Below are 8355 nucleotides of genomic sequence, written 5' to 3'. Positions count from 1 at the left end.
TTCTGTATGTCAGTGTTGGCTCTACTTCCTGTTCTCCTGCCACACAGAACTGAATACATAAGGTAGTAATATTTTTAATGCATTTCACTGATGCACTACAACTCTACAACATCATAAGCAGATTGCTGTAACAGTAGATTTCTATCAGGGAGATCTGTGACATACAGCTCCTTCATTCTGTTTTTCCTTTCCTACAGGTTTCACATGAGTGTTCACTGACAGACACTGAAGTTGACTGTAAACACTGTGATATGTTTTGATGACACACAACCCACTGCAAGCTCATTGATATGGAAAGGGAAATGAGGGCAGGGGCTTCCTCATCAGCAAACTCATTCCTGTGATGTTGACCGAATGAACTCCAGATTCTAACACATAGCACTGAAGTGTGTGTGGGCAGATGTGCATAAATGGAGATAAAGTCCAAAAGTTAGTTAGTGCAGACAATTTGAGTTACACTGATGTACTCGACCCACTGCAACATATATCCAACGCTCTTTGCTCCGCTGCCTCTCTTTAAGCAGAATTTGTTAAACAAGCTTTACTGCTAACAGTCCGATGATGGCAGGTCAGTAAAGCTTCCCGATGCATCTATGTATCTATCTATATATCTATCTATCTATCCATCTTTAAAAAGTGGAGCTCCTATTTTCCACTAATGCTGCAGCATTTATACCTCAAAGGTTATGGCACCGCTGATGTACACCTCTACAAAAATTAACCACGGCATTGATGGTGCTACCACATGGGAACTGCAAGAACTGTGATTAGCTGCCTATGTTTTCCCTACATGTTTCTGCTGGTGGCATTCATAGGGAGTGAGGCCAACATTGAAACATAATGGCTGCACAGTGGTAGTCTGTTATTCAGTAATAGTGAAATAAGTTTTTCAAGTGTTTGTTGTCTGGATGTAACTCTGGTTCAATTAATAATTAGAAGTAAAAGAGAATTAAAGAATATAAACACAGTTACTATGTGGACTATAAACCATGATACGGCCTGATCATAGGAGGTGATATAAACTGATGAAATCCAACTATTTTCTATAATTCTAAACCTACGCCTTATTTAGCTATAGCGGGACTCCTGTTAACCCCTTGCATCAACTATAAATGTAGCTTTCGTCACACCCATTCCCAAGATTAAGCTAATGTCATCTATTGAACATGCTACATAACATTTAATTGGCTGAAACTGTCTGTTACAAGTGGCCACATTTTTAGGTGTGTGTGTGTGTGTGTGTGTGTGTGTGTGTGTGTGTGTGTGTGTGTATCTCAGTAGTGAATTGAGACGTTTGTGTTTGTCACTCCTAAATCTCTGTGCTGAGCTTTGGTGGATTCTTGTGGCCAAAAAAAGTAATGAGGTCAGAGCCAAACACCAAATATCAACTCTGTACAGTGTGTACTCTGAATTCACATAATTTGTTTCATGTGAGTTGTGCGTCTGAAATGGTGTCCGTGTAATTATGTATCACACAAATATGCAAACGTACAAAGATACAAGGGAGGAATGTCTCATACATTCTTTGAGCAATTACCACATTTTCCCTCCTTTAATTCCTATTTCACTTAACTCTTCAATGTTTTCCTATTTACTTAATCCTCAACCCCATTCTTAAACTATTAATGAAAGGCAGATATGTTTGTGGTCATGTTGATACTGGAATTTTGAGCTATGTGATTGAAGAAATCCATAGGGAGAATTTTTCCTCTTCAAAAGAGATGGGCATGAATGTAATTATCACACAACTGTGTCTATAATTAGCAGGAGTACAAGCTGGTGCACTTTAGCAAATGACGAATCGTGCTTCAGATTCTTTGAATCATATTGTTTTTTTTTTTCCTTGTAAAAATGTTCATTATTGTTTGATGAACTGTTGACCTGCCGCTTCCCGAACCCATCTCACTCTGCTTATTTTTCTCATCATAACCCCCTTCTTGTTGTCTTCCTTCCTTTCTTCTTTATACATTTCTATTTTCCAAAAAGATGTTTACACTGCTGTTTTTTTTTCCTGCTCACACTCTCCCACTGATTACCACTTCCTTTAAAGAGTCCTTTTCATAATCTGCCCCTTCCATTCCCTCTCCTCCCTCTGTCCCTCCCTGTTCTTATTAAAAACTCTCCCACTTTAGTGCTGCCCTGGCCTGGGTCCCACTCGCCTACACTAAATGATCCAAGGCATCCTATCCTCTAGGTACTTTGACTCCTCTTTCTCCACCTTCCCTCTCTACCTCCTCCGCCTGTCCTCCCTCTCTTCTTCCCTTTCTCTCTCTCTCTCCCTCTTTTTCTCTCTCACTGGCTGGGGATGTAGGGAGTGACGCACGGCTCTGCTGTCAGGGAGAGATAGCAGACCTGACTCTGGCTGTGACGTCATTAGGTTATCTCAAAGCTGTCCTTCTGCAGAGCTCAGACCTACACACACACACACACACACACACACACACACACACACACACACACCACACACACACACACACACACACTTGCCACTTGCACCTATAGTATTTGGCTGCGCACAAGCATCAAGATTATGGAGCTTCTGCTTGTAGTGTATGAGACATATGCACACACATGCAGTCATGTTTCACACCTCCAAAACCCCAGACCAATTATCAGTGCACATTTCTCAGTGCCACAGTCTTGCATACCAGCCAGACTCTGTGTAAAGCCTTCAACATCCATCCATCCCAGCTCTGCAGTTACAGTGAAATGCTCACAGCATTCCGTGGATTTGTAATTCAACAGCAACAACCATCCATGAACAGATATTCTGTTGGGATCAGACACACTAAAAAATGACGACTTGTACTACAGAATCTAAACGGCTCAAAACTCCAGCAACACTTTTAGTATTTAGAACAACTTAATGTTCAACCAATGAGTTCCGGTTTGTGGCCTTCATCAGGGTCACCACAAAACACACCACAGATAACATTAAAATTAGGTATAAATCAGAAAAAAAAATCAAAAACAACTAATCAGCCAATGGGGCTCCTGCAAACATGGGTTGGGCATATGGTCATGTGGTTTTAGGTCAGTCATTGTCCCATGCTGGCATAGAGATGAAGGGAGTGTCCTATAGAGGACATCGGTGACACCACATTTGGTGCTAAGGGGTGGCATTTAAGTTTGTGCAGTAGAGGCCTTTCAATGTGGCATAGCCCGTCTTTACAAACACACATAAAAAGTACTATATATTGAAACTGTAATAAGATCATGAAAACTAAAGCATACAAATACATAACTTCATCCAAACCACAAAAATGTCAAAACTGTTCCCTTCACAATTTCCCACAACCCAAGGTGACATCTTTAGGGTGTCTTGTTCTGTGCAACCACCAGTTCAAACCCCCAAAATGTATTAAATTTACAGTGATGTAAACACAGAAAGGTAGAAACCAATCTAGTAATTGACTCATTGTTTTAGCTCTAAAACAGAATAAGATATGGTAAAAATCAGAACAATAAACAGAAAAACCAAATTCACCAGTCTGTGATGCAGTTGTACCAATAGAGAGTGCATGTTGAGATGCCAAGTACAGCCCTGCTCCAAAGACAGATGATGGAAACGCATCCCAGCTGTCAAACCATGATTGGGGTTAATTTGGAACCAGTGAGCTCCATTGCTGCACCATCTCCTCCAGTAATGGGAGGAGAGGTGTGCTGTGTTTTCACAGGTGGGCAATGGACCCAGAATATCCATGATGGATGGATAGGGAGGTATCAACCCCTGGACAGCTGTTTCATAAAGGCTCTCAGTTTGTAATTAGGATCTCTGCATATGAATTCATGAATGTTCTTTTTGTTTGTTTCTCTATTTTTTCTTTGTTTTTCTCATCAAATGTAAATTTTCAAGTTCTGTCTCAAATATGAAATAAATTTACTGTATAATGGCAGTACATGGGTTAAAGTCGGTCAAATTATGTTTATTCATTTGACATTATCATTTGGGATGCAGTCCCTTATGCCCTGTCCAGTTTGAACCTTTTGTAATATGCCGTGCTTCTAATACAAAGGTAGTCTTTGTTCTTCTTCTTTGTTAATGTGACAGCATTTATCCCTGAGGTGCTGTCAAAAGTACGCCAGCTCTACAGAGAGCTCCACAGGAAGAGAAAGCATTTTTTTTTTTTCTAATAAAATTTTAAATGCCTGATTTCACATTTACAGTCAGTCTTAGAGTAAACCCCAACTGGGTCCCAAACTGAAATGAACCCTTACCCACAAAGCAGAAAATAGGGCCACTCTCAATATTCCTTTGAAGTGGAAAATCAGGCAATGGTGAAGTTGAGTGGGTTTGGGTGGGATACACATGAATAAAATTGGACGGCCCGCTTTTTTCCATTTCATTGAATTCAGATCAGGACATCACGCCAACTCTTAGATGTGTCGCCGAATTTGGCAATGCCAATGATGGCAGGGACAGCTGTATCCAACAGCCTCCACCTCCATTAGAATGGAAAACACAACCAACCACAACATTTCTGTATTTTGATCATACTATTCTTTGCTCAGTCAATCAGTCCCTTTATTTTTTGAGATTCATACTCACTGCTGCTTTCTTTAAAAAGAGTAAAGAATGTTCCAAATTTCATATTGTTGTTCTCAAGATACGTTGTCATCATTATCCTGTCCAGCACTTGGCTGAGAGGGAACCTTGGTCTTACCAGAACTGGGACAGCCAGATGCAGGCAGATGTTTGGAGTGATGTCTGGGTGCGGTCAGGGACTATATCAGAGAAAAATAGAAACAGCAGGACAGGCTTCCCCAAAGTAATGACGCTGGGTATAATAGCAGAGCTGCCGAGGGGCTGGGATAGATGGAGCCCCTGCCTTTTCTTTTGTGTTCTCCAGCTTACATCAGCCCGCCATGATGCAACACGGTAAAGGAGAAGAGGCTCATAATAGACATTGCAATGTTACAGGATAGCACTTTGAACATGAACCTTGTGTGAGAGCATGATGTGACATTTGCAGCTTGTCAGGAAAACTCGAATCAGAGTTTTCTTTTAAATCTGGGGCGTGGAGCTCATAATACTCTGACCATTTGATCACACTCTCCCTCTGTTCGCTCACTTTCAGTTGAATCTGAACTGTGTGGAGCAGGAACAGTTACAGTAGTGTGAATTTAGAAATGCCAGAACCTGATGAAATACAAAGAAGATCAAATGTACTGAGTAGTAGAAATTTATCATGAGTGAAGAACTCTACTCCTCATATCAAATCAATTTATACAGGTGTTTGTTGATACTGATGGTTTGTGATGCATGTGGTAACACTGTGGCACGTATCAAGCTGTGGATCCTACTGTTGTCGCAGGTGCTGATGAACAAACCATGTGAATGATGGAGTCACTTCTAGTTTCAGAACTACCTTGAACTTGTCAATGGTATTTCTGCACTGAAATTTCTTGTTACTTTCTGGCTGGCAAACACGCCGACGCCAGTATATCTGTGACAAGCTAATAGTGGCTGGTATAAATAGCAATTGAGCTCTGCTGCATTGTTACGATGATTAAGATAAGTATTTGATTTGTATTATTCACTTTTGGGTCATTATCAGCACCAGTATTGATCTGTTGTGTTTGGTCAATCCCAAGTTATCACACAGGAACTTGCCTGCCACATTTACTATAGTCTACACTGTAGTGAACAATAAGACACATATAGTAATAACAATCAGTCAAAACCTGTTACTTACATTTACATTTTAGACAAACTTTGCATCCAGTGGCCAAGTAAGAAAGTGTTCTGTTCATTCTTTTTGTATTGCAATTTACTGTACACCAGTCTCATCTGCAGTCAAGCCACATTCAATGAAACAGCTCTTACATGTACTGTATGTAGCAGATACACCTGTGGTCCATTTCTCTTCAAGTATGCAACATGCATTGATGTCTTCCGTAATGTTCTAGATGTACTGATTTCCATGTCCGCATACAAATCCACGTCATTATGCCAAGGTTGATTTATTGGAACCTATAAGTAATTCAGAAGCATAAACAATACCATAAACAATGCATGAGCGTGACAACTGAAGAAAGTTAAAAGTGAACTGATTACATGGAGAACGAATGGGAGGAAGTCACCTGAGAATGCTGTCAGTCACTTCTGATTACATTAGAGCGCTCGCCATCATCATATATTCATCATCTTAAAAGAAACAGGTATAAAGATGTGACACTGAAAATAGATTAAGCATCCTTGTTCTTTCATTTTTTAACGATTCACCATGATTCAAACGAAAAGAAAATGCTGAATCCACGCATGTAGGATTGTTTGGCTCTATAGTGGAAGTATGTGCTCAGCCGAGTGCCATTCTATTTATAATGCAGGCATTCGTACATGATCCAGAGATTTTTACTGTCTGGCCAACATTAATAACAGAGAATCATTTAAACAGTATGAATGAATGGGTGGAAATGGAAATAACTTCAAAGATGCTAAAGTGTTTTTTTTTTTTCATATTTCTGGGCTCCTTCTTCCTGAATGCTCAACACACCTGACACAACACCAGGTAGCACAATCGTCTTTTGGCATTGATACATACAGTAGGCAATGTGTAGTGATGACATTCCTATCTTTTTTGGATCGCATTCCTGCAGGCGTGAGTAGAGTGATTCATAGCTCATCTGACTGTTCGTCAAAGGAAGGAGAGAGCAAGGAGATGGGCAGTGACCTCAGTCCCTCTGTAGCCTCAGATGTGCCAGCGAACCTGTAGCTCTCTCATTTATCATATAAGGGAGAAATGAGCGATCTGAAAAAGGAAGTTTGTCTCTTCTGCTGCGAGCAGTTAACCTGGCAGAGGGAGATGAGAGTGAAAGTTTGGTTCTTCTTCTCTGATCAGAGGCGTCACAGAAGACAGAGACAGTGCCAGAGCCAGAGCTGGGAAACAATCTCTTCATTTCTTGACATCAAAAGATTGTACTGCCTGTGAAGGTAATGACTCTAAAGAGGACAGGGAAGAGATTAGTCGAGAGCTTCAAATGGAAGACAGTTAATCGTGTCCTCAGTTTGCTTTGGCTAGATCCTTTCCTTACTGAGACAGAGATGTCATAGAGGCCAATGACCAATAGAGACAAATAGCCCCAAAACCTTATCCAATTTCATCAGTCACCCTTTACCTTCCTGACTCAGTAAGGATTGTGAGGATTCACATTATTTGACACTGCAATTTTACCTCTCACTGACTACATATCCACTCAATTAAAGTTGTTGCCCAGTTAGTTTTATCATGACACTGTGAGACTGTGTCTGAGGAATTAGTTTGGTTTTAAAAATAAGATTTATTTTGTTTATTACATTTTGATACCATGCCAATGGTGATTCAAACTACTGTATAAACTATGAATGAATTTTCAAACCACTGAGAACATGTAAGGGTTCAGTCTGCTAAAGGCAAAGTGACTATATCTGTTCCAAAAGGCACTTGAAGGCATGGTGAAAAGCCTGCTGTCACAGAGAGAGGTAAAAGGCATCGAATTCTGCAAATGAGAGTAATTGGACAAACTGGTGCGTGCATCGTCAAACCTTCGCAACTACGTAATTGGGCCTGGCATGGGAACCCAGCGCGTGCCTCTCAAAGTTTGAAACGTCAGTCTGTGGCTACACTAACTGTTGATGATTGACTTGTTGGTCTGTGGAACCCACGATCAAATCACTTTTTTTTCCACCTCTTTCCACTGCACACTAGCTGCCAGAGAACCGACTTATTTCTAAATACAGGAAGAATGAGGAGGCAAATAGAAAACAACAACCCTAACCCGTGCTGTTCAATGGCGATGAAGCTGTATATTGTAAATGTCAATATACATTTGTCCACAGCCAACACTACAGAGTAATTGCAACTACCGCAAAAACAAGAGCATAACTTATTGGCCAATCTATGCACAAAGTGGGTGCGCTTGTGTTTAAAAAAAAAAAAAAAAATCAGACACAGCACCTCCAATTCTGATGCTGGAGAGGTATATGTGTGTCTATGTGTGTGTGTGTGTGTGTGTGTGTGTGTGTGTATGTGGGGTGGGGTAGGGGTATCTGGTCATATCTACCAGATGGTAGATAATCCCACCAGCACTTTGTTTGAAGCACATCAGTCACATCTGTTTCTGTTAAGTGAAAGCCTCCAAAATGTCAACTGCTCAAGGCCTGAAAAAAGGCCTTCAAGGTGGTGAAGGTGAAAAGCCGTCAAAGGTGCAAACAAAGGGGAAATTACATTTTTCTGTAATTTCATGAATCCAAAGTGGATGGGGTGGCGAGCAACAGCGCGGTTTGCAAGTGAATGATCATAATTGTTGCATTATTACTGTTGCATTATTGTGCATTATCAGAATTTTCTTGTGGTTATGGATTAATGTAACCAC

This window comes from Seriola aureovittata, chromosome 10, assembly GCF_021018895.1.
Source record: "Seriola aureovittata isolate HTS-2021-v1 ecotype China chromosome 10, ASM2101889v1, whole genome shotgun sequence".
NCBI classification, from domain to species: Eukaryota; Metazoa; Chordata; class Actinopteri; order Carangiformes; family Carangidae; genus Seriola; species Seriola aureovittata.
Note: the sequence above shows the minus strand (reverse complement) of the source record.